General features: G+C 45.6%; 1 pseudogene; it reads left to right on the plus strand.

The window, feature by feature from the left end:
- Positions 1–1,314: 1,314 nt before the first annotated feature.
- On the plus strand, positions 1,315–24,744 carry LOC136548581 (uncharacterized; annotated as a pseudogene).
- Positions 24,745–25,921: the final 1,177 nt, after the last annotated feature.

Genomic DNA, 25,921 nt, shown 5'->3' on the forward strand with positions numbered 1-25,921 from the left:
GGCTTGCCTACTAGGCACGACACCATGGAAAGGCGCTCGGATGGGACAGAGGTTCGTTCGGTCGACGCCCATCTCATCAAGCGTCTTGGCGTACATGATGTTGAGGCCGCTGTCTCCGTCCATTAGTACTTTCGTGAGCCTCTTTGGACCGACGATCGGATCGACGACAAGTAGGTACCTTCCTGGGTGTGGGACGGCATCCGGATGGTCGGTCCGGTCAAAGGTTATGGTGGATTCCGACCACCGAAGGAAGGCAGGCGTGGCCAGTCTGGCTGTATAGACCTCGCGGAGCGCAACCTTCTGGTGGCGCTTGGAGTCGTAGGCCGTTGATCCTCCAAAGATCATGAGGGCGCTGGTCGGCGTCGGGAAGGCGTCGTCCTTCTCCTCTGCGTCGTCTATGGCAGGAATAAGTTCCTTCCCCTGCTCCCCTTTGTTAAGGCCCCCGGACAAGTATTTGCGCATGAGGCCGCAATCCTTGTATAGATGCTTGGTCGGGAAGGCATGGTTTGGGCATGGCCCCTCGAGCATTTTCTTGAAGTGGTTTGGAGTGCCCTCCACGGGCTTCCGGCCACCTTTGCGGTCGGCAGCGGCCATGAGCGAGTTGTCACGCTGTTGCTTCTTATTTTTCCTTTTGGCGGGACGGTTGGAGGCGCCTTCGCTGGCGTCCTCGTCCTGCCTCGTCTTTCCGTCGGAGCGGTCGAAGATGGCTCTGACCGCCTCCTCTCTAGAGGCGTAACTGGTGGCGATGTCTAGGAGTTCCTTGGTAGTTCGCGGGCCCCTTCGTCCTAGCTTGTGGACTAGGGATTCGCAGGTTGTCTCGGATAGGAAGGCTCCTATCATGTCGGCGTCGGTGACGTTAGGGAGCTCGTTGCACTGCCGAGAGAAGCGCCGGATGTACCCGCGGAGGGTTTCATCGGCCTTCTGGCGATAGTTCTTGAGGTCCCACGGGTTTCCAGGGCATTTGTACGTGCCCTAGAAGTTGCCCACGAAGATCTCCGTCAGATCCGCCCAACTTTGAATGGCGTTGGACGGTAGGTGCTCTAGCCATGCTCGCGCTGAATCGGCCAAGAACAGCGGGAGATTACGAATAATGAAATCGTCATCACTCGCACCACCGACCTGACATGTAAGCCGATAGTCTTCGAGCCAAAGCCCGGGATTTGTTTTACCGGAATATTTAGGGATGTTGGTAGGCGGTCGATACCTTAGTGGGAATGCAGCGTTGAGGATGTGTCGGCCGAAGGCCTGAGGGCCTGGCAGGCCGAGGCTCGGGCTTCGGTCCTCGTTGCTGTCGTAGCGTCCGCCACATCGGGGATGGTAGCCGCGGCGTGCTGCCTCTCCATGGTCGTCGTGGGCACGTTTGCGAGCGTCGATGATGCTGCGTACGTCACAGTCATGGCCGGGGCGTTGAAGCACCGGGACGGCGGAGGGCTACCTGCCGCCTGTCGGTGTTTGGTGAACGGACGCATCCTTGGTGGGACGCACTGAGGGCGTTCGCTGGCTGGTGTTGGGCTCGTGTCGTCGGGACAATGAACTTTCTGCCTGCTACGCCGCCGCTCGCTCGAGTAATGTGTGGATTTCTCGGTGGGCGCGGTGATCCTCAGACGTCGCGGCCTCCGGTAGGCCATGCAGCAAGGCGGTTGCTGTAGCGATGTTTTGGCTTGCTCGGGCGAAGTGAGGAAGGGTCCCATCGTCGGTGAGGATCCTTTGGTGTACGGTGCGGGCCGTGGCGCGCGCGCACCCCCCGTCTTTGCATCGTTCAATCTCATGATTGATGTCCGCATACTCCCGGACGAGCCCTTGCCCAACCTCATCAATCTCTAGCTGACGGGCCCTCAGCTGCTCCATCCTTAGGCGAGATGGGGCTGTCGTCTCTTCCCCAGATCTACCGTCAGGGTTGTTTGTCGGGGTGACCTCTTCCTCGGAGACACTTTCGACGTGCCCCTCAGGGGTCTACGCCATGAAGCATTCCCGGGAAGGGTGGTGGCTCCCCCTACTGGAGTCCGAGTTGGAGAACGATCCTGGCTCCTCATTGAGGAGCCCATAGAGAGTCTTCGTATCATGCTCAATCGTCCCCATGAACTCGCTGTTCGTGGGTGGCTGAACCATACGTAGTGCCAGAAGGTGGCCAGCGGTCGCCGCAGCGTTGTGGAGACCGAACGGAAACGCTATCGGGGCGCTCCGTACGGGGCCTTCCGAAAACAGGGCGACGTTGCGCGAGGCCTCCCTGGATAACTGGGGTCCAAGGGAGTTGCCCGGCGGGCCCTCAAGCCTCGGACGGCTGAGGTTGATGGAAGGGAGAGACTGGGCGGCCGTGTGTCTCAGCGCCAGTTCTCCTCCTAGTGTGACGATGAAATCTAGGTCGCTGAAATGCACGTGTGCGCCCAGGGCCCAGCTGATTGCGTGGGTGGCCATCCAAAGCCTGATTTGGAACGCGCAAGTCCCCTACCTGGCGCGCCAACTGTCGGTGTTTCGTACAAGCATCGGCAAGTAAATTTATAGTAATGTGCATTAGGCTCGGATGGTGCGCTAAAGGACACAAGATTTATACTGGTTCGGGCTGAATATCCATATGTCCAGTTTGTTGCTGCTCGTGTTATTAGCACCGTGAATGGTTCGTAGTAGGGGATACAAACGATCGAGAGAGGGACAGGTCCCAAGTCTCTGATCGAAGGGTCAAAAGGAGGCCAAGAGCTTGGTAGCAGCTTGACTGTGTGTGCGTGTGTCTTGTGTCGTTCCGTCCCCATTTGTTGAAGGAAGTGCATCCCCTTTTATAGATGAAGGGGACGGCTTTACAAGGGTGAGGACTTAGGATGCGTACTCCACCTAGCCTTGTGGCTTACGTCTACCCAGCTCGGTTACCTATTCTGATGGGTGTGAAAGGATGATAAGCGCCTATAATATTATCGATGCCCCTATAGAATGTTAGGATGTTTGCAGAATACTGCCCTGCGCAGGGTATGGGCTGCAGTACAGTGGTTTTGACTTATGAATCTTGCCCAGCCTTGCTCCGCACGCCTTCTGGCTCCTATGAGTCTCTGTCGGAGGGACGCGGGGTCGGGGTCCGGAGTAGCGCTGTGGGCAAGGTCCTTTGATTTGGTGGACCCGAGGGGTCGGGAAGTGGGTGCCACTCCCTTGGGTCCATAACGTGGTGACGGCATGTCTTCCCTTCGTGGAGATCACAAATCCTTTTCTGGAGTGTAGTGGTTGTCGTATATCTTCGTCGGGTTCCATGTCCCAGAGCTGAAGGCGGCGCCTACAACTCTACAGTGCTAGGAGCACGCGCCTGCAATACCTTTTGGGCTCTGCGGCGTCCGGAAGGGTCTAAAGCACCCGTCCAGTCGTTCCCTGGCAGTACCTTTCCTGCCGGGACGCAGGGTATGGTCCTTGAAGCCATGGTTGACCCGAACGTCTTGTCTTGCTCTGTACCCATCATCATGAGGGAACGAAGGAGAAGTTATCAGGTAAGATGAAACCAGTCTTTGGACATCGAACGGGGCGAGGTTCGTCCTCGGTCGTCGGGCGAGACAGAGTCCAGTCCTTATCCCTTGGGTGTGACTGAGCCCACCCCTCGGGGGTCGGGCGAGGCAACCCTCGGGCGAGGCGGAGCTGTCCCGATGGCGTCGGGTGAGGCGGAGACTAGCCTTCAACCCTCGGGCGAGGCGGAGCTGTCCCAAAGGCGTCGGGTGAGGCGGAGACTAGCCTTCAGCCCTTGGGCGAGGCGGAGCTGTCCCGAAGGCGTCGGGCGGAACGGAGGCCAGCCCTTAGCCCTCGGGCGAGGCGAGGCTGACCCAAAGACGTCAGGTGAGGCGGAGACTAGCCCTTAGCCCTCGGGCGAGGCGGGGCTAGCCTAAAGGCGTTGGACGAAACGGAACCAAACTTCCGTCATTCGGGCAAGGAACGTAGCGGCGCCCTTGTCCATCCAGAAGTTTTTAACGCTCGATGGTTATTGATTCCACCTCCTGGGGTACCCCAGTATTAGGTCCCCGACAGTCATGCGTAGAAATATGTGCTAAAACAATACTCTATTGGAGCAAAATTAAAGGAAACCTTCATAACACACACCCCAGACCAAGAAGACTTCCAAGCTGGGTATGAAAGAAAAAAAATATAGTAGTAGTGCAGTACGAACATAAGAACAAATTAAAAGCGTGTAGGTTCCCAGAATAATTGGGTTTGACCTAATTCATTATCATAACACCATTGCTAATAAGTGGGCACCAATGAAGTACATTACATAGAGATTATCAGTGTTCTTTACGGAACATTGTAAAATGACCTGATCTAATTACAATGTGTAATACACATTTAACATATTTATATTGTATTATTTGCAATATCTCTGACGACCATGAAGCAGAATGTTTTTTATCACTGCCACTATTCGGCCGTTGCTAATAAGTGGATATGGATTGTTTTATTTATTGGTGGCAAGCATCATGGCTGCTACCCATACTAACGATAATTAATCTGTTTCATGACAACAAAGAATCATGCATGTGCACAAGCAAAAGAAAACAAAAATCATCCGCTGCAGTAGTTTGATCTATTACATTGATATAGTATAATGGTCAGGCAATGTTATCTATCCATACTAGCTAACTCAGTTGACTGGCAGCATGACTCTACCTTCTGGTATATATAGGATCACATCAATGTGCATCTACGAAGTATCAATCTTCCTTTTGCACAACCTTTGCCCCCTTCCCAGTCACTTCTTATATTGGGCCAGCTCAACTAACCCAGCCAGTGGTGCTTGGTTAAGTCCATGCATGAGGCAAGCTTTGGCCTACTTCTTTAGTTCTTTATATATAGGCATATAGCTCCGATCCGCATCATGCCATCCCCTGCTCTCTCTCTCTCTATATATATATATCTATATATCTATATATATATATATATATATATATATAAAACAGCTTCATTTTTACTATACGAGCTCTTACTATCGAGAGGATGATATAATTAAAAGGTTAAGGGATCAATATCATTTGAATCCGTTTGCTGATGCGGTATTTATTGATCATCATGATGATCAGATATAATAAGTCAAAGCAGTGAAGTACAGCACTGTTGAGTAGCATTATTGGACTGGGAGACATCAGCAAATAGCGGATCGCCGATGTAGGGCATCAACTTGCTACTTTCTGGCCAAAGTGCACATAGAGCCATAGAGGATCCACATGATTATCAGTCGGAGTTTTCAGAAGGCCAAACTAAGCTTTGCTAGAATGGTCTCTGCCGAATAGTCTCTGCCGAAGGTTTGGTTGATAAATTGCAGCACTCGCTGAGCACAGATGATGTCACTTATGAGCTTCTTGTGTTATGATCGATCTGCTTCAGCCCTGCTAATGAACTCCTTGACTCTTCTTTAAGTCATGATGACATAGATGGCCTTCATGACCCAATGTCCTAAATAGCCCTTTGAAGTTCAACATAAAGTCTTGTATAAAAACTCCTATGGCTCTTTGAAGATGCAGCTAACTTGTCATTCGAAGGGTAGTTTGTTGTAAGAAATTCCAGTTGACCTTGTCATAATCTTTCTCGAAATCAATCTTAAAAATTATCCCATTTCTTTGTATGGAGCTCATGTATAGTTTCATGTAAAATAACCGCTCCTTCCATGATACTTCTCTCAACGATAAAGGCGGTTTGTGGTGGTTTAATAATCCTATGTGCTATTTTAACTAGTATATTACCTGTGCTAACGCTACGGTAACATTTAGGGTAACATAATTAAACAACTAAAATGGTGTATATGCTTTGGTGATTTTGAAAAATCATCGATCACATATTATAATATTAGATAGAATAAAAAAACATGATTCCGATGACAACTTGATACCAAATAAAGATTACTTGCATGACAAAAATGATATCAGAATATTGTGGATCCATACACAACCTTCCATTTTTTTACAAACAACAAAAATAGTTTGGCAAACATCGAGAATTTACATGTGTAGCCTGAGTGACAGGTAACCTCGATGGTGCTTTAGATTTTACTCCGCACTTGACAATCAAAATTCCACTTCACGAACAAATAAGCAAAAAGAACATTCCAAGGCTTGTAATTAATCCCAAGGGCTTGCAAAACTACCTGGATGATGAAATGACCTTGGATAGACTTTGCACGGAAGATATCTACCCCTTGACCACATTCTCTGCACAGATCTGTCTCACGTTCTAACAGTTCCATATCCTTTGATATTTTCAAATATTGCCAGCTCATGCAATCATACTCCATTTGATGTGATATGTTATCATACCTACTGGCAATGTAACAAAGTAGGGTCAAGTTCTAGCCTGGCATATTAGATACACAATTTGAAAAATACCGTGCATTCTCACCAACACACATGATCTTAGAAGCAGAAATTAGCATCCTTGTAGTTCAGGCACATGATAATTTATTTTTGATAAAAAATATGTTCAATCTGTTGGGAGTTTTTTCTTGCCATAGCAAGAGATACAGGAATCAGTTCACATTACCTGAAGATTATTTGTGCAGCCCACAATTTCACGATGGTCATCCTTGCACAAGAAGGTTCCAGCAGTGAACCAAGGTCGAGTGAATATACCAGGCTATTTGCTCGGAGCTTCAGATGAAACAAAGAAAGAAAACCATTTAATAAATGATGAAGGTTTCTTCTATATTAGTATCAGAGAGAAATTAAATAAGTCAATGAGTGCTTACAGATTTAGCAGACCATGTCCTACTACAAGATGTGATATCCCACAAGTTCACTTCATGGCCTAACTAACAGGGATAATATATAAGTAAAAAAATAGCACTGGGAATTGAAGGTACCTCTAGGAGTACCCCAATTCTGCATTAGGAGTTCCAGGTTCAGAGAATATCTGCTAGCCTATCGTGATGAGAGCACTCTTCTCCAACTCACAACAACAGTTATGTGGTTGTGATACTTCCATTACTGGCTTCCTGGTGCCGGCAATCCATCAAACACCTTAGGAGCATGGATGTCTCCATGTATAGAACACATAAGCATCAGTGTAGTTTGTACTCCGGCGCTCAGAACGGATCAAGTGTGTGTTTGTTTTCGCTCTGTTGTCTCCTCCTAGGCAGGGCATAGCCTGTCCACACTGCAAATTGGAGAAGCATCATGATTGGATGGGGCAATTTTAGTCAAGAAAGGGGAACAGTTCATATCCATAGTGGAACGAGCAACACAAAGCCTATAGAACAATGCAAAAATCAAGTAGAGAACAATGGTACAATTTGGGATAGAAGAAAATTAGTTGAAACAGAATAAATGAATTAAAAATCTGGAGCTTCTAGTGATGGTCTCTACCTGCTGCCGACGCCGCCTGGGTCAGTCGACACTTAACTCAGAGTCCTCCACATCTGCTGCGCCTCTGCATTCAACGACCTCAACATAGCCGCATCTGCTGCGCCTGCGCATCCTATGCATTCAACGGCCTCAAGGTTGCCGCATCTGCTGCGCCTGCGCCTCCGTCCATGGGAGCAAGAAGTCGAGCTCACGGCGCAAGCAAGGGAACTGCGCGGCAGGCATTGTGGCGAATCGAGCGAGAGTGGCCGCAGGGGAGGGAGGGTTGCGAGCCCAGATCCGGGGCCTAGGCAGATCGCACCTCAGGAGACATTGGTGGTCCTATCCTTGATGACGGTGACCTCGTCGATGGTGGCGACCTCGTGAGCGCAGGTCCGCCTTGGTCATGTGGTGTCCATGGGCGCCGGCTTGCGGGCCGATGCGCCGCCTCGCCGGTGGCGGCCACTGTCAGGCCCCGCCGCCGCCCTCATCCACGCGTTGGATTAGATCAGAGAGAGAAGGGGCACACACCAATGGCAGAAGAGGAGGAGACGCAACTGCAGGGGAGGGCGCGGGCGATTGGAATGTTTCAACGTCGAACGGCGCGGGGGTGGCTTGGAAGGTTTTGAACGCGTTTTTTTTATTCGATGATGATTGGCTTTGAGCGTTAAATCGCAGTCGCGGCGGGTCGCGGCGTGCAGCGTGCGAGGAGGGCGTGGGGGTGAGAAGCCTGGCATCCCACATCTAATCGTGGTCATCGGATTTAGTTTAGGTGTCTTATTAGCCTTGATTTTAATGTAGATGAATTACTATGTGCATTTTCCTGGGTGCACAATGGTTGGAGGCGGGGGACTTTTTCCTAGGGAGACCTAGTACAATTTTGATTGATCCGTTATAGTAGAGATAATTATGTTGGCGGACCTTTGTGAAGATTTTAAAACTAAATTTTAGCAAATAGATTTGTCTGTATTGCTTTTTTTGCATCAATCTTCTTTGAAGTCCCAAAGTTGAGGCAAGACCCTTCACGGAACTCCATTAACATGGCCATTAGGTCGTCCTTTACTATATTCCAAAAGACCTGATAAACTTCAGGTGGGAAATCATCTTGACACGATACCATGTTACGTTTCATTCTAAAAATTGCTTTTGTAACATCCTCTTTAGAGAGAGGTGAAACAAGGATTTCATTTTCATGGGCAAATACTTGATGGATATCATCATGGTGTGATTCATCCAAAGACAACAAGTTATTCTCTGATGGCCCAAACAAATACTTGTAATACTTGGTGATGTATTTCTTAAGTTCTACATCACCACATATTACATCCTCCTCCTGCTCCAACTTGAACGTAAGTGTTTTCCTATGTTTCCCATTGGCCACCAGTTGAAAATACTTGGTATTAACATCACCTTTATTTTAATGATTTTATACCTTTGCTCTTTGATACCATTTTAATTCCTCTTTTCTCAGCAATTGAGCTAGTCTATCATTCAAAACATGCTTTAAATTTAATTCATTATCCTTAACTGTGACAATTAAGCCATTTTATCTAATTCATCTAACTTGTTCAATATTATCTATATATTTCTCTCTTTTGTAAACACCGCTTACATTTTAAGCCTACCCCCTTAGGTATTGGCGCAAGCATCTAATTTTTACCTGCCACCTTTCTAACGGTGTGTGGCCTTCATGCACATCCATCCAAAATTCTTTAACAAGATAAAAAAACCATCACGCAGCCATCCCAATTCAAACTTGAAGGGAGCACTATATAACATAGCAGGCTCACTCTTATTAAGAAAAGAGGAGTGTGATCTAAATCTCTCTGGATAGTGCTTGTACCGTGGTTCGCAGGAATTTTAACTCCCAATCTATTGTACAAAGGACCCTGTCTAACTTTTCATAGGGACTTGAAAATTATTAGCCTAAGTAAAATGTCTCCCAAAGAGTTCAAGTTTCTCAGGTTTGCTGTATCTATTATCACATTATATAGGAATGGCCAATGGTCATTATAATTAGCACTATTCTTCTCCACCGCTCTAGCCTATCTGCACTCCGACACTCACTCTACCCCGACGCCGCACTCCGCCTCCACATGAGCAACTGGACCAGCTCCGCATTGAGGATGGCGTTGCTCTAGCCCGACGGTGCTTCCAACCTCCGCATCAGGGGACGGCACCGGCTCTGATGTAGACTAGGCCCGATCTTCCAAAAGGTATGATAGCGTCGATTGGTGGAGACTCAACGTTCACGATCTAGGCTTTGAACCAAGACTGATTCGGACCCCGCAACCGTTACACCACTGCTCCGTTGGTTATCAACCACGCGGACGCGATTGACCTCGCCGAGAAGGCTTTCCTGTAAGCGAATCGAGAACACAAGCAAGAACGAGATAAACGCAATATAAAATTGCAAATAAATATGAGGCTTATGATAATGAGAAAGAGTTCAAGTCTTTATTCAAAAGGACTAATCGCCACAGGCGAATAAGATCAAGAACTGGGGCCCTGGTTCACAGCAAGCGGCCTTGGCAGCGACAGTTGCAGCAAAACAACGTCTGTTTCACTAGGAAATCAAGAACTAAACAAAACCCAAACCATAAGGAGAGTGACGACTGGCATTTATAGAGTCTTGGGCGTCACCCCCCTAGACACGATACACAGTTCAACGGACCAAAAGACGATACACGGTCCAACGGACTAAAAGACGGTGTCGCAGCACCCTGATAGATTCTGGACGCTGACTTGTTTCGACGATTCCCATTGATTCCGAAGGTCTTTTGACGTGAAACCACTTGGATTGGTTTCCTTATCAAATTAGCTTTCCATCCATATGTGGAGCGTCGAAAATGGAGTCCGGATGCATCCTGGGTGACCAGTTTAAGGCAGACTGGTCCTAGAGGCCGAGGCAGACTCGAACTTGAGTTGCTTTGGGCCTCTACCTCGGGGATTCGAACCGAATTAGCCTCGGACCTCCTTCTTGACTTGGACACCCTGCTGGCCTCCTACCCCTCCATACCATGTGCCAAACATGGTCATATGCGTGGGTGTCATGGCCTCATCATCCTCCCCTTCTTAACAAAAAGCTGTCCTCAGCGTCGATTGTGCTTGAAACTGATCCTGCACAACATAAAGGAGAACGGGGTTACGAAAACAAAGGGAACTAAAATAATTGTGAGAAGGAACATGATCATGTTTTCAAGTTTGTAGCATGTCATCTCGCATAAAAATTTCAGCAAGCATGTAGACTCCATGATCCTAACGCACACGATATATGTCAACACTATCCTACAAAAGATTAGAACTAACCAAAGACAATACAGGAATAGATGATCTAGCAGACATAGATGGCAACCAACAATGCTCCCCTTCTTGGAAGTGAACTTGTTTCTTTGAGGAACATAAGAAAATGTTTGTATTTTTATGGCTAACCTCTAAACGATCATAATCTTATACAACAAAAAGAGAATTCATATTACTGCGAATGTATACGCGATGTATCATATATTGTCCCTTGTTATTATATTTGTCAATAACATGATATGTATGTTTAGAAAACCAAGGCAAATCAACATATTTAAATAGGCTCTCCTCCAAATAATCTAGGTTACACAAAACATCAAATTCAATGTAACCCAAAGTATGTAAATAAGACAACAGTTTGAACTCATCAATTTTAGTAGCAATATGAATAACATGTTTATTTTCAGCGCAAGTGGTTGGTTCCAAAACATGTAAAACTGAAGCATCATCAACCAATTCATCTTTATCACAAGGAACATCAAGCAAATCATCATGGGACAAAGATAAATCAAAAGAGGGTTTCACTAACAATTGCTCTATGATAGCATGGTGTGTGGAAGAATTTAGTATATTAAAACAATTCTCACCTTCTGTGAGTATAGCACCATGGGCATTACCTGTGTTTTCAGCAGGAGTAATAGGTGCATTGTGAAGTGATGGTTCTGAATTTGCATATGAGGTTGTGAGCTCCTCATTTTCTTCCATGTCATCCTCTCGCTTATGTACATTATCCTGCAGAAGGTTAGTCATAGCAAGAAGAATAACAATAGACTCTTTATCTAAATGGTACACCTCATCATATGAAGTCAAAACAGGAGTTGGATTAACAAAGATTTCTCGCATAAGAAATTTCATATCATTCAAAGTTTGAGGTTTATTAGAAGAATCTAAAGACTCCCACCAAGATTAAGCAGAATGTCATAAAACACTAGCTGTATTTTTTTTACCTTCCTCCTTGGACACATAAAGCGAGTAACAAAAATGTTATCAATGACAATTTTCCACTCCATGTACTCATCAGCACCTATACCATCATAAGTCGGTGGATACGAACAACTTATCATTGTTAGAAGACAGCAAAAGATAACACAAAAGTATTATCCCTACCAACTACTTAGGTTGTGGACAAGGAAAAACAGGGCACTCAACTCTCAAGCGTCTTACCATAGTCTTACAAGTGTTCTTACCAAAGCAACAGGCGGTGCAATCGGTCGATGACTGTGATACCGTTGTAGCTTGAGTGTAACAGTTGCAAGGCGAACCTGTACTTAGTTAGAAGAAAGTGGAGCTTGGACAGGCACAATATAGTAGCAAGGAATAACAAAATTCGCAACTGAATACCAAAGCTGAATAAGTATCCCAAGTACTTGTCTTAGTTGCTGGCCTACTCACGTTCTAAGTACCAGATGTATCAAGTGATGTGAACAGCAAGAATATGATTAGAAACAAGGTAGAAATCAGCACACACAAACACAGCTCAAATGACGCTCTCTATGTGCTCCTCTAGATATTGTTCCTCTTTTGCCCCTCTTTTTTTCTCTATTTTTGGGCTGTCGTTGCTTTTTTGAGAAATTTTGACTTTTTCTTTTTTTTTGATATTTTTTCTTCACTTAGGAGCACAAAAGAAGTAACCACAGAAAATATGAGCTTAAACAAGTGAAAGACGTGGCCTGTGGAATTTCCAGAAGACGTGCTCGAAATCAACAAAAACCTTGTGACCACGAAAATAGGATCTTGTGACCACTTTTTTGACCAAAATAAAAATCTCCGACCCCAGCAAAGCTAGGGATGGACGGATCCGAATTTTTTTCTGATCGATTTTGATATATGGAACGTCGAAATCCGAGTTCGTATGCGAAAACTAGACCAGTTTTAAGAACGGACTCCGAATTAGAGGACAAAACGGAAACAATGTGCGCAAAATTGGTCACGGCAGCAAGGATTTGATGAAAACAGTGAAGACAAGTGTAACAAATAAGCTGGCGTGGACTAGGGTTTGATGGATACAAAGGAAACTCAACAAGACTTAGAGATGTTCACGGATTAGGATGAAAAACAAAGAGAAAAACACAAACTAGACTAAAAAATGATCTAAAACCAGCAACCAGAACTTGATCTAGGGCACAAACTCAACAACGTGAAACAGAGACGAAATTGCACGGCACAATGAGGCTATAGGACAGGGAATATGTGACGATGTATATTTTTTTGCCTTTTTGTGGACTATAGGTAATGCAAAAATAGTAACAATCTAAAGGGGAAAACAAAGTTATACCTAACGGGCAACAAGGTCTCTGATACCACTTGATGTAGACTAGGTCCGATCTTCTGAAATGTATGATAGCGTCGATTAGTGGAGACTCGACGTTCACGATCTAGGCTTCGAACCAAGACTGATTCGGACCCCCGCAACTGTTACACCATTGCTCCGTTGGTTATCAACCACGCGAACGTGATTGACCTCGTCGAGAAGGCTTTCCTGCAAGCGAATCGAGAACACAAGCAAGAACGAGATAAACGCAATTTGAAATTGCAAATAAATATGAGGCTTATGATAATGAGAAAGAGTTCAAGTCTTTATTCGAAATGACTAATCGCCACAGGCGAACAAGATCAAGAACTGGGGCCCTGGTTCACAGCAAGCGGCCTTGGCGGCGACAGTTACAGCAAAACAATATCTGTTTCACGAGGAAATCAAGAACTAAACAAAACCCAAACCCTAAGGAGAGCGACGACTGGTATTTATAGAGTTTTGGGCGTCACCCCCCTGGACACGCCCCCTAATGGGCTCAAACACGATACACGGTCCAACGGACCAAAAGACGGTGTCGCAGCACCCTGACAGATTCTGGACGCTGACTTGTTTCAACGATTTCTGTTGATTCCGAAGGTCTTTTGACGTGAAACCACTTAGATTGGCTTCCTTATTAAATTAGCTTTCCAACCATATGTGGATTGTCGAAAACGGAGTCCGGATGCGTCCTGGGTGACCAGTTTAAGATAGACTGGTCCTGTAGGCCGAGGCAGACTCGAACTTGAGTTGCTTTGGGCCTCCAAGAGTATTTGTAGATGTGGAACCCTTCAAGAGGGAGGTCTGGAGGTATCTTAGTAGGGGTTAGAAATGAATGGTATGATGTAGGTTCCTTCAAACAAGGTGATTACATGTTGCAGTTGAACTTATGGGATAAAATCCTTAAAGTCAAGTGGAACCTTTTGGTGGTTTATGGTGCTGCTCAAGAAGAGCATAAATCTGCCTTCTTAGATGACTTGTCTAGTTTCTGTTCCACAAATTCTGAGCCTATTTTGATTGGTGGTGATTTCAATATAATTAGATTTGCTAACGAAACGAATAAAGTAGATGGGGTTCACAGACATATATCTCTGTTTAATTCTTTGATACAGTTCTATGAGCTTAAAGAAATTGTTTTGTGTGGTGGCCTATACACTTGGTCAAATAATCAAGAAAATCCCACTTTGGTTAAATTGGATAGAGTTTTGGTTTCTCAAGATTGGGAAGATCTTTTTCCTCAAGTTGTAGTTAATAGACTTCCTAGAGAAGTTTCTGATCACAATCCTTTGTTTATTACTGTTAACAAAAGCACTGCCTTACCTTTTATTCAATTCAAATTTGATCTTGGCTGGTTAAAAAATCCTGATTTCTTTAAGGAAGTTGAGAGAATTTGGTTGCAACCTTGTAGAGCTAAATCTGCTTTGGATAAAATTCAACAGAAACTTAAACTTGTTAAGCAATTGTTTAAGCGCTGGGGGTTCAATTTGCAAGGAGAGCTGAGAAAACAGAGGAAAATTAATTCTGAGAAACTTTCTGAACTGGAGAGAATTGAGGAAGTTTGGGGTTTAGATGCTGATCAATCTATGAGAAAATATGGTTGTTATGTGAAAATTATAAGAGTTTAGGACAAGAGGAATTACATTGGTTTGAGAGGAGTCATGAATCATGGTTACTGAAAGGTGATCTTAATACAAATTTTTTTCACAAATATGCAAGTGGTAGAAAAAAGAAAAACACTATTCTAAACCTTGAAAAAGATGGAGTTATGATTGAAGGGGAAGAAAATTTACTTAAACATGCTTCAGAGTATTATGCTGATTTGTTTGGTCCTACACAAGAGTTTGGAGTCAACTCCGCCTATGGTGGGGCGCCTTTGGTGTCCCAGCATAGCAGGTCCCAAGCCCTGGTAAAGGAGGAGGGTTGTGTTAGGTGTGGCGAGCCAATGTAAAAACCTAGCCACTTAAATGGAGATGAAACCCGAAAGAAAATCGTTGGGGCGTAACCCTCTTAGCGACGCGCCATATCGGAACCCGGGTATGGTGTTAAATGGGCAAGGGCCGGGTCGTCACCCCCGTGACGCGCCGTGTCGTGATCTGGGCATGGTGTCAAGTAACCAAGGATCGGGTCGTCGCTTCCTTAGTGGCGCGCTACATCGGCGCCCGGGTGTAGTGAAAAATGAGCAAGGGTCTTTGCATCAGAGTCGACGGGTGCGAAGGGTAAGGAAGCTAGTCGAACCAACTAGGATCCGTTTAGGTAGTTGGAATGTAGGGTCACTTACAGGTAAGTTAAGAGAATTAGTTGATACCGCGACTAGGAGGCGTGTAAATATATTATGCGTTCAAGAGACTAAATGGAAGGGTCAGAAGGTGAAGGAGGTGGACAATACAGGTTTCAAGCTTTGGTACACAGGGACAGTTGCGAATAGAAATGGAGTAGGAGTTTTGATTGATAAGAGCCTCAAGAATGGTGTGGTGGGAGTGAGAAGGCAAGGAGATAGGATTATCTTAGTCAAGCTTGTCGTTGGTGATATGGTCTTGAACATAATTAGTGCGTATGCCCCCCAAGTAGGCCTCGACGAGAGTGCTAAGATACAGTTCTGGGAAGACTTAGATGGTCTGGTTAGAGCTATACCTAGTAGTGAGAAGCTTTTTATAGGAGGAGATCTTAATGGGCATGTAGGTACTACAAGCATAGGTTTCGAGGCAGTTCATGGAGGTTTTGGGTATGGTAGTAGGAATCAGGAGGGGGAGGAAGTTCTGGACTTCGCGGTAGCTTTTGACTTGATGATAGCCAACACTTTCTTTAGAAAGAGAGAATCTCATCTAGTGACCTTCAGTAGCGGACAACACTGTAGCCAGATTGACTTTGTCCTCGCAAGAAGAAAGGACAAACGAGCATGCTTGGATTGCAAGGTGATACCAGGGGAGTGTGTTGTTTCTCAACATAAGCTTTTGGTGGCAGATTTTTGTTTTCAGGTGCGTGCCCGTAGGGATAAACAAGCTAAGATTGAAAGAACAAAGTGGTGGAAACTGAAAGGGGAGACGTCAGAGGTATTTAGGGAAAGGGTTATCAAAGAGGGCTCTTGGAAGGAAGAAGACGACATAAACAATATGTGGGACAAGATGGCAACCAACATTCGGAAGGTAGCCTCAGAGGTGTGTGGAGTAACCAAAGGAAGGGGACGCGAGGCTAAAGATACTTGGTGGTGGAACGAGGAAGTCCAAAGGGCTATTAAGGAGAAGAAAGAATGCTATAGACGCTTGTACCATGACAGGAGTGTGGACAACATAGAGAAGTACAAGGTGGCAAAGAAGACTACAAAGCGAGCTGTAAGTGTGGCAAAGGGTAGAGTGTACGAGGATCTTTACCAACATTTGAGTACGAAGGAAGGAGAGAAGGACATTTATAGGATGGCTAGGGTTCGTGAGAGAAAGACACGGGACTTCAACCAAGTTAAGTGCATTAAGGATGAAAGGGAGCATCTCTTGGTAAAGGAGGATGAGATCCGACATCGATGGCAAGAGTATTTTGACAAATTGTTCAATGGTGAGAATATGGACACAACCTTTCAGTTGGATGACTCTTTTGATGACACCAATAGGCGCTTTGTGCGGAGAATCCAAGAATCTGAGGTCAGAGAGGTGTTGAAAAGGATGAAAGGAGGTAAGGCGATGGGACCGGATGGTATCCCAATCGAGGTGTGGAGATGCCTCGGGGACATAGCTGTAGTATGGTTAACCAAGCTGTTCAACCATATTTTTCGATCGCACAAGATGCCTGATGAGTGGAGGAGAAGTATATTGGTACCGATCTACAAGAATAAAGGAGATATTCAAAGTTGTACAAATTACCGGGGAATTAAGTTGATGAGCCATACTATGAAGCTATGGGAGAGAATTATCGAGCATCGCTTAAGAGCAATAACGCGGGTCTCTATGAACCAATTTGGTTTCATGCCCGGAAGGTCAACCATGGAAGCCATTTTCTTAATAAGACAAGTTATGGAGCGGTATAGGGAGAAGAAGAAGGACCTACATATGGTTTTTATTGACTTGGAGAAGGCTTATGATAAAATACCAAGGAATGTTATGTGGTGGGCTTTGGACAAACATAAAGTCCCAACGAAGTACGTCGGGCTCATTAAGGACATGTACAGCAATGTTGTGACTAGAGTTCGAACAAGCGATGGAGACACGGATGACTTCCCGATTAAGATAGGACTACATCAAGGGTCAGCTTTGAGCCCTTATTTGTTTGCTTTAGTGATGGATGAGGTCACAAGGGACATACAAGGGGACATCCCTTGGTGTATGCTTTTCGCGGACGATGTAGTGCTAGTTGATGAAAGCCGGACAGGAGTGAATCAGAAACTGGAGTTATGGCGGGAGACCTTGGAGTCCAAAGGTTTTAGACTTAGTAGAACTAAAACTGAGTATATGAGATGTGACTTCGGCACTACTACTCGGGAGGAGGAAGATGTTAGTTTGGAAGGTCAAGTAGTGCCTAGGAAGGATACCTTTCGATATTTAGGATCAATGCTACAGAGGGACAGAGATATTGATGAAGATGTTAGCCATAGAATCAAAGCAGGGTGGATGAAGTGGCGGCAAGCGTCTGGTGTCCTATGTGACAAAAGGGTACCACAGAAGCTAAAAGGCAAGTTTTATAGGACGGCGATTAGACCTGCTATGTTGTATGGTGCAGAATGTTGGCCTACGAAAAGACGACATATTCAACAGCTAAGTGTCGTGGAAATGCGTATGTTGCGTTGGATTTGCGGTTATACAAGAAGGGATCGAGTTTGGAACGATGATATACGTGAGAGATTAGGGGTAGCACCAATTGAAGAAAAGCTTGTCCAACACCAGTTGAGATGGTTTGGACATGTGCAACGGAGATCTCCAGATGCACCGGTGCGTAGTGGAATCCTAAGTCAGGATAGTAACGTGAAGAGAGGCAGAGGAAGACCGAAGTTGACTTGGGTAGAGGCAATAAAAGGAGACTTAAAAGGATGGAATATACCCAAAGACTTAGCCTTAGATAGGAGTGCTTGGAAGACAGCTATTCACGTGCCTGAACCTTGATTGCTTCTGTTGGGTTTCAACTCTAGCCTACCCCAACTTGTTTGGGACTTAAAGGCTTTGTTGTTGTTGTTGTTGTTGTTGCTGCACAAGAGTTTGGAGTTCAGATGGATCCTAGTGTTTGGGATAGTTTGCCCCAACTATCAGATGAACAAAATGATATGTTATGTAGTCCTTTTACTAAAACAGAAATCAGGGATGCTTTATTTCAGATGGAAAAGAACAAGGCTACAGGGCCTGATAAAATCCCCATTGAATTCTATCAAAGTTGTTGGAATATAGTTAAAAATGATATAGTTCAATTCTTTGATGATTTTCACAAGAATAGAGTGGACATTAGTAGAATAAATTATGGTATTATTACTTTGCTGCCAAAAATCAAAGAAGCCAGTAGAATACAACAGTTCAGACCCATATGCCTTTTGAATTGTTTGTACAAGTTAGTTACCAAGACTCTGACCATTAGGATTGAGAAGGTGGCAGATATGTTAATACATAACACCCAGACTGCTTTCATGAAAGGCAGGAATATCATGTCTGGCATTTTGTGCCTACATGAAATCTTGCATGAAACAAAGAGAAGAAAAGAAGTTGGAGTCATTTTAAAATTGGATTTTGAAAAAGCATATGACAAGGTGAACTGGAAATTGTTATTTGAGTGCTTGGAAAAAAAGAGGTTTCAGGAATCAATGGTGTGAGTGGATTAGACAAGTGGTAACTGGTGGGACCATTAGTGTTAAACTAAATAATAGTATTGGTCCTTATATCAAGAGTTACAAAGGGGTGAGACAAGGTGATCCTCTATAACCCATCCTTTTTAATTTAGTTGCGGATTGCTTAACTAGAATGGTTCACACTGCTCAACAGAATAAACTTGTAGTAGGCCTAATTGATCATGTCATTCCAAATGGAGTGGCAATATTACAGTATGCCGATGATACCATTGTGTGCTTAAAAAATGATGTTCAAGGTGCTCTACACATGAAGTTTGTTCTATTTTTGTATGAAATGTTGGTTGGATTGAAAATCAACTTCAGTAAAAGCGAAATCTTGATGATAAATGATGAAGAAAGTTTGGGTCAGACCTTTGCAGAAATTTTTAACTATCAGATTTCCACTTAAATACTTCGGTGTTCTTGTGAGTCCCAGCAGATTTCATATTTGTGATTGGGCTCCTTTGATTGAAAAAAGCAGCAAAAAGTTGGATGTGTGGAAGGGAGGTAACATGTCAATAGCTGGGAGGACCACTTTAATTGGTGCTAGTCTTAATAACTCTCCTATATATCATATGTCTGTGTACTTACTGCAAGAAACAACAATTCAGTGTCTAGATAAGATTAGAAGAAGATTTTTTTGGCAGGGAGGGGGTACTAAGAAAAAGTACCATCTTATTAGATGGGAGAAAATTTGTAAAAGCAAGAAAAAAGGTGGCTTAGGCATTAAACATTTGAGGAAAATGAATATAAGTTTGCTTTGTAAGTGGTGGTGGAAGTTAGAAAAAGAAGACGGTTTATGGCAAAAGATTGTTAAATATAAGTACTTGAGAACCAACACTGTCCACACTGTTAGTCATAAATTGAATGATTCTCATATGTGGTATGATTTGTTAAAAATTAAGCACATTTATATGCAAGGTAGAACTGTTTCTATCAAAAATGGTGAGAATGTAAGATTTTGGTTGGATCCTTGGTTATATGACATTTCTCTCAAAGAATGTGCTCCTGTTTTGTTTGAGCTTAGTGAAAATAAGAATGTATTTGTGGCACAAGTTAAGAATGGTGTCATTTAACTACAATTTAGAAGATGGTTACATGGTGACCTGGCTCTATGTTGGGATAAAATCTGGAGTAATGTGGAAAATTTTTCTTTAACAAATGATTCAGATTGCATTTCGTGGAAATTGGAAAAAAATGGAAAATTTTTGGTTAAATCTTTATACAATGGTTTGACTAGGAATGAATCAGGTTTGTATCATAAAAGAATATGGAAGGGGAAGATTCCTCCCAAGATCAAGATTTTCTTGTTGTTACTGACAAATGATGCTATCTTGACTAGAGATAATTTGATCAGAAGAAAATGGAATGGGGATCCCAAATGCTTGTTCTGTGATGCTGATGAAATCATTACACACCTTTTCTTTCAATGCCCTATGGCCAAAGTCATTTGGTCTGTTGTAGCGGTTTGCTTAGGTGCCAACAATATCTCAAGTAATTTAGATCAATGCTGGAAATGGTGTGAATCATGGCTGCCATATGGTAAAAAGTTTCACCCTTGGGGGTTGTTGCCTTCTGCGATCTGGAAGAAACGTAATAAAGCATGTTTTGAAGGGAAAATTATCAAGAATCCTTTAGAGATATTTTGTTATGCCTGCGCCCTTATGAATTTCTGGGCAGGTCTGCTTGCTGATAGTGAGAAGAAGCAGTTGGAAGACGGTGTCACTACTATGCTGAAGATTGCAAACGAGTTACTGGCTGTTCAGCGGGGGAGTGAAGACCTCAGGGTCGTCCTCAACCCAACCGCCCTGGTCATCCGCGTTGCGACCGTGTTCCCCGCGCCGACCAACCCAAACGGCGACGGGCACTATTTCGTCACCGCCATCACCCTCGGTCCGCACAAGGCCGCGGTGTGGCAGCCTAGAATGGAGCGGTGAATTCCACCGGAGGCGGACCAAGACTTATTGTTCAGTGCAGCCTTGGAGGGGGACGAGAACCTGGTCATGTTCGAAGAGTTGGAGGACGTGTATGGTTTTAAATATCCGGCTATAGCCTGTTATAGCTGTTTGAGGATGATCAAGCTATTTGTGCTTACGTACAACTTAGCGGCTATAGCCCGCTATAACTCATTTAGCCTCCGCTATAGCTGTTTTATGGGCCATCCGCTAGATACCTTTAGTCGGAGATTTAAAACCAGCTGCGAGGTGCACGAGGGCTTCTTCTTCCTCACGTCGGAGGAGCACCTCATGGTGTTCGACCCGGGGAACGAGGACGGCCACATCACCGGCGACTTGGACGACTACCTCTTCCCCGACGAAACTATGGCCTCGCCCCCGGAAGCCGGCCATGTGGTCGCCGCCCGCTACCTCGTCGAATCGGAGGGGAGGCTGCTCATAGTTAAGATGTTCGTCTCTCTAGAGCAGGGGCAACAGGGCACGGTGTCTTTCCAGGTCTTCACGCTCGAGTGGGATGGCGAAACCCCTCGCTGGGAGAGCTCCTCCCCCTCCTCCGCCGCCCTGATCGGGAAAATGCTCTTCATTGGGCGAGGCTGCTCCAGGGCCATCCGAACCGGACGTTCTGGCCCGGCCTTCATCTACTTCTTGGACGACTGAAAGGTCCTAATGGCTAGAGGGGGGGGGGTGAATAGCCTATTAAAAATTTCTACAACAACACTTAACAAACCGGTTAGACAATTATGAGGCGAAGTAAGTGTTGCGCTAGCCTACTAAAAAGCAAGCCACATACCACAATTCTAGTTTATATAGTGTTGGGTACCACGAGAAGGGGTCCCCTAAGCAACAATCGAAAAAATCGCTTAGACCTCGTCAAAGTCAAAGCCAAGGGACAACTATCGGCCAAACCCCGGCCATGTCCGAAGCCACCTACTCTCTGCCTCGCTAGAGGCCTCGCACGTACAGCCTCGGACGGCCTACCGAATCTCCGCCTCGCTAGAGGCCTCACACGGAAGGCCTCGGATGGCCTACCGATTTTCCGCCTCGCTCGAGGCCTCGCGCGAAAGGCCTTGGCCGGGGAACCGATTCTCCGTCTCGCCCGAGGCCCCGCGCGTACAGCCTCAGACGAGACGCTGATTCTCCGCCCCGCTCAAGGCTGGCTCGGTAAGGCAACCCTGCCGCCCCCGCCTTGACCAACTTCTCGGACAAGATGTCACGTCCGCCCGGCACGTACGACCGCTCCCGCGATATCAGCCGAACGATGGCTCGACACAGCGGCGTGGCCGACTAGACGCCAGTCACATCGAAGCCATGCCGTCCAGGACAGGACAGGGCGGGGGTTACCGGCCACTATGCTCGGTGCTATGCCCACGACCGGCGCCCGTACTGCGCTGTGCTACCTAACTCCTGCTCCAGGGACAACGCAGCGTGCAGAGTCAGGTCCAGGTTACTATAGCCTCGGAATCAATGTACAAGACCAACTGCTCCCTCCATGCCTCGGCAGTCTACTTTAGGGTCTCGACAACCTCGGGATTCATGTCCGCTGAGCCACCCATGATGGCTCGGCCTCGGCACCAACTGAGCCTCGTCTCTTTTCACTATCAGCACACAGCAACCGACACATCATCCACCATGCCCTATGTCAGGCTATCACTGGAGCTCCCACGTCGCATAGGATCGGGCGTGGCCGGCGCGTTGCTCCAGTGCATCAAGGACAGGACTGCTCCGTCAACCATACCGCCACAGTAATAGGCTACAGGGCTCAGACATGCCGCCTCTATTCATAGGACGCCACATAGCGAACGCATGTATCACCCCTGACCCCCCTTCAACTATAAAAGGGAGGGACCGGGGCCGTTTCGAAAAAGAGTTCGGGACCCGAGCGCACGAGGTAGACAAACACACACTCAAGACTCTGTAACACGCACGTTTCCCCGCCACCTGAGATCAACATCTCAAGCAATCCATGCCGCTCCACGCAGAGACCTGAGGCTAGCTCCCTCTCTCACCTTGCTTGTAACCCCCTACTACGAGTATTTTGGTGCAAGGACTATAAGATCGATCTCTCAGACTGGACGTAGGGCACCCATTGCCCGAACCAGTATAAACCTTATGTCTCTTTGCATCACCATCCAAGATTAGGGGCACGCAGTACATTTTTACTAGTTGGTTAATGGCCCGCCGGTCCGAAACACCGACATATAGTTTCTATCCACACAATAGTTATGACACTACACTAAGTTAGTGTGCTCTCAAAAGTTAACTAAAGAGCCACACTAACCAAACTAACAAGCTCTCACAACTAGCTACACTAAAGAGCTTGACAACTAGTTTGCGGTAAAGTAAAGAGAGTGAGCAAGAAGGTTATACCGCCATGTCGAGGAAGGAGCCAATCAATCACAAGAATGAATAACAATGAAGACCAATCACCTCGGAATCAAATGATGACACAATGATTTTTTACCAAGGTTTACTTGCTTGCCGGTAAGCTAGTCCTCGTTGTGGCGATTCACTCACTTGGAGGTTCACGCACTAATTGGCATCACACGCCAAACCCTCAATAGGGTGCCACATAACCAACATAAGATGAGGATCACACAAGCCACGAGCAATCCACTAGAGTACCTTTTAGCTCTCCGCCAGGGGAAGGTCAAGAACCCCTCATAATCACCACAATCGGAGCCGGAGACAATCACCACCCTCCGCTCGATGATCCTTACTGCTCCAAGCCGTCTAGGTGGCAGCAACCACCAAGAGTGACAAGCGAATCCCGCAGCAAAACACGAACACCAAGTACCTCTAGATGCAAATACTCAAGCAATGCACTTAGATTCACTCCCAATCTCACAAAGATGAATCAATGATGGAGATGAGTGGGAGGGCTTTGGCTAAGCTCACAAGGTTGCTATGTCAATGCAAATGGCCAAGAGAGTGAGCTAGAGCCGGCCATGGGGCTTAAATAGAAGCCCCCACGAAATAGAGCCGTTGTGCCCCTTCACTGGGCACAACACGGGGTGACCAGTCGCTCCGGTCATATCGACCGGACGCAGGACCCCAGCGTCCGGTCGTGCAATGCACGCCACGTGTCCCCTCTCTTCAAATACTGAGCGCCTGATCCCAACGGAAGTGACCGGACGCGCTGCTGTGAAGTGACCGAACGCTGAGCCTCGGCGTCCGGTTGTTTCCAGTAAGCATCCAGAAACGAAAAATCATGACCGGACGTGCTCGATCGGACACACCCAACGTCTGGTCACTCGACGTCTCCTCTGTGCGTTGCCTCGTCAGCAGGACTAGATGCACCCCGTCAGTGTCCGGTCGAAGACCGACGCCAGCATCTTCACACTACCACTGACCGGACGCGCCGGTCCTACCGAGGCCAACGGCCGGTCACTTACAGTGACCTTCGTCTTTTCTATATAGGGCGCCGGTGGCACCGTCGGTCTGTCCGTACTCTACGGGTGGACACTCCACCGGTGAAATTCCTAACCCTTGCTCAAATGTGCCAACCACCAAGTGTATCACCTTGTGCACATGTGTTAGCATATTTTCACAAAACATTTTCAAGGGTGTTAGCACTCCACTAGATCCTAAATGCTTATGCAATGAGTTAGAGCATCTAGTGGTACTCTGATAACCGCATTTCGATACGAGTTTCACCCCTCTTAATAGTATGGCTATCGAACCTAAATATGATCACACTCTCTAAGTGTCTTGATCACCAAAATAAAATAGCTCCTACCATTTATACCTTTGCCTTGAGCCTTTTATTTTTCTCTTTCTTCTTTTCAAGTCCAAGCGCTTGGTCATCACCATGGCATCACCATCATCATGATCTCCACAATTGCTTCATCACTTGGAGTAGTGCCACCTATCTCATAATCACTTTGATAAACTAGGTTAGCACTTAGGGTTTCATCAATTCACCAAAACCAAACTAGAGCTTTCAACGACGCAGATGGTTCCCCTGAGGAGTTGCTGTCCATTATTGTCAGCACCGACAAGGAGTACCGCTGCAACGACATCGACTGGTGCCGCTACAACCCGCAGTACGTTGGAAAGAATTGGCGCCAAGGGTCCCTGGCAAACTGCTCGCCATGGATTTGGCTCTACCATTGATCGCTATCCATTTTGTTGGAGCAAATTTTGTCTGATGCAAATATGCAATGTAAGTGACACATGCACTTTCTTAGTTCCTTTCGTTGTCTGAAACTAATTGGAAATGTTGATGTTGAGGGACAAATGATTCGGACCTGCTACTGGTAAGGTGGGTGCATGGAGCTTTAATTGGTACTGACTACTGAGTACTCTACTTACTGAATTTGTAATAGCTGCCTTGCTGAAAATGGAATGGGTGTGAAAAGTATCTGGTCTGCACTTTGTTTTGGCACTGGATGAGATCTCCGTGTGGCACTTCAGTGTTTCCCTGATTCATTAGCTAATGTTCTGTTTTAATGTTTGCGGACTAGTAACAGTTCCGACTGTCATTGTAGTAAATAGTTCAATAACAGTATGTCACTATTGTGTGCTTAGTGATTCAAGTTTCAATGTTCTTTTTCAATTGTTGCTGCCACACATTGTCTAATTTGAGAAATGCTGCTGCCACAACTGCATGATGTTAATTCAGACCTGAACATAGATAGTATGTATGACTGAAGAATTCCACATATAACAGGAGTGGCCATCTTTCGATGTTTTTCGATTGCTCACAAGAAAATGAGTCATATGTTATCTTGTGCTATATTGTACATAGGAATCCACCTTCAGTCATATTTGATTATTTGAGTTTTGATGAATTTGACCTTGAGATTGTGTCAAATCTTACTGGAAAATAGTTATATGAGTTGTTTGATGGAGTACTAGTGGACGGAAATGGATGGTCTGCTGCCGATTTTTTATCAACTAACAGTAGATTTTCAGTTTAATTATATACATGCATCTGAGTAGATGATTTGTTGTGATGTCATGATACTCTCTTATTGAGCTTCTTTGCTAGTAGAATTTTCATGTCAATAAATATGGTGTGAAGAACTTTTGTACCTAGTACTGAAATTGAAGATAGACCTTGTATTGAGAGTATCATGCATGTGCCTGTGATATCAGTTTGCAGTAGATACCGCTAACTACTAGAACGGTATATCCGTTTTTGTTGGAGCATTTTTTTTCTGATGTAATGTAAGTGACGCATGCACTTCCTTCTTCCATAGTCTGAAACTAGTAGGAAATGTTAATGTTGAGGCACGAATGATTCGAACCTGCTACTGGTAAGGTGGGTGCATGAAACTTTAATTGGTAC

The sequence above is a fragment of the Miscanthus floridulus genome, chromosome 4 (assembly GCF_019320115.1).
Source record: "Miscanthus floridulus cultivar M001 chromosome 4, ASM1932011v1, whole genome shotgun sequence".
Lineage (NCBI taxonomy): Eukaryota > Viridiplantae > Streptophyta > Magnoliopsida > Poales > Poaceae > Miscanthus > Miscanthus floridulus.